We start from the raw sequence: 2261 nt of genomic DNA on the forward strand, positions 1-2261 counted from the left end.
ATCTGCCTAGGGCAGCCATGGAAGGGCATGGAAGGGTGTAACCATGCCCCTTCCAAAGACTGGGCACCCCTAACTCCCTCTTCTACCCCATTCCAGTAACCCCACCCTCACCAGAGCCCCCTGCCTTTGTATGCCCCTAGAAGTCCTTGTCTTCTCACAGGGTGGCCTCCAAAACTGCACTCCAGGCCCCAGGGAAGAGTGACTGGCATAGCCTGTTCTCCCAGCACCCTTAGGAACTCCATCTGGGAAGAAGTTGGGGTTCACTCACCACACCCGAGATACCTGTAATTTGGATCCCACCAGCATGTCCATAGGTAAGATGTGTCTGACTGGGCCGGGCGCGGTGGCTCAAGCCTGTAATCCCAGCACTGTGGGAGGCCGAGGCGGGTGGATCACGAGGTCAAGAAATCAAGACCATCCTGGTCAACATGGTGAAACCCCGTCTCTACTAAAAATACAAAAAATTAGCTGGGCATGGTGGCGTGTGCCTGTAATCCCAGTGACTCAGGAGGCTGGGGCAGGAGAATTGCCTGAACCCAGGAGGCGGAGGTTGCGGTGAGCCGAGATCGCGCCATTGCACTCCAGCCTGGGTAACAAGAGCGAAACTCCGTCTCAAAAAAAAAAAAAAAAAAAAAGATGTGTCTGACTCCTGTGAAAGTCATTTGGAAGGGGAGGGCTGAGTTCGGGGTCCTTGGTGGGTCCAGATGCAGAGGTAAGACGGGAAACCTCGGCCAGCCTCCTAGGCTGCCCTCCATGTCCTCCCTCTAGATCTCTGCACACCTCCCACCTACAAGCTTTTCCTCCACATAAACCCAGATGCCCTCATTCATAGCACAGAAAGCACACAAATCCTGGAGTCGGAGGGCTTTGTGTTTGAATCCCAGCTCTGCCACTCATCAACCAGGCAAATTTGGGTACCTCAGTTTTCTCATCATAACAAAAGGGGGTAACTGGCCGGGCATGGCAGCTCACACCTGTAATCCCAGCACTTTGGGAGACCAAGGTGGGTGGATCACTTGTAGTCAGGAGCTCAAGACCAGGCTGGCCAACATGGTGAAACCCTGTCTCTACTAAAATACAAAAATTAGCCAGGCACGGTGACATGTGCCTGTAATCCCAGCCATCCGGGAGGCTGAGGCAAGAGAATCATTGAACCTGGGAGGCGGGAGGTGGGAGTCGGAAGATGGGGGTTGCAGTGAGCTGAGATGGTGCCACTGCACTGCAGCCTGGGTAACAGAGTGAGGCTCTGTCTCAAATAAAACAAATAAATAAAAGTGGGGGAAGGGAGATAACCATACTCACATCGTAGTTTGTTTGTGCTGTTTCCCCCAGAACGAACGTTTCTGAAACAGCAGGGATCTCTGTTTTGGTCACTGCTTTATCCTCCGGGCCCGTCAGTGCCTGGGACATTCCTTTCCTTTACAAAGCAAATCAATTATTTTGCAAGTCTCACAATGGCCCTTTGAGGCAGGAATCTTATTATTATCCACTCATTCATTAATTTATTCCACAAGTATTTAATATGTGCCAGGTACTGCTCTATGTAGTACCTGAAAATCATCAGTGAATAAAAAAGACACCTGCCTGCTGGGCAGGGTGACTCATGCCTGTAATCCTAGAACTTTGGGAGGCTGAGGTGGGCAGACTGCCTGAGCTCAGGAGTTCGAGACCAGCCTGGGCAGCACAGTGAAACCCTGTCTCTACTAAAATACCAAAGAAATTAGCTGGGCATGGCAGCATGCACCTGTAGTCACAGCTACTTGGGAGACTGAGGAAGAGGAATTGCCTGAACCTGGGGGACGGAAGTTGTAGTGGGCCGAGACCGCACCACTGCACTCCAGCCGGGGCAACAGAAAGAGACTGTGTCTCTAAAAAAAAGAGAAATAAAAAGAAGACAAAAGCTGCCCTTGAGCTTACGTTCTAGTGAGGGGCGAGACAACAAACAATGGACATAATAGAACGTAAACTGTTTGGTATGTTAAAAGGTGGCAAGCGCTGTAGGAGAAAAAAACAACGGGCAGAGGGGATGTGAGGGCAGAGGGGCTGTGAGGGCAGAGGGGATGTGAGGGCAGAGGGGATGTGAGGGCAGAGGGGTTGTGAGGGCAGAGGGGATGTGAGGGCAGAGGGGATGTGAGGGCAGAGGGGATGTGAGGGCAGAGGGGATGTGAGGGCAGAGGGGGTGTGAGGGCAGAGGGGATGTGAGGGCAGAGGGGATGTGAGGGCAGAGGGGATGTGAGGGCAGAGGGGTTGTGAGGGCAGAG

Source organism: Sapajus apella, unplaced genomic scaffold (assembly GCF_009761245.1).
Source record: "Sapajus apella isolate SASKATOON/1434 unplaced genomic scaffold, GSC_monkey_1.0 scaffold106, whole genome shotgun sequence".
NCBI lineage: Eukaryota > Metazoa > Chordata > Mammalia > Primates > Cebidae > Sapajus > Sapajus apella.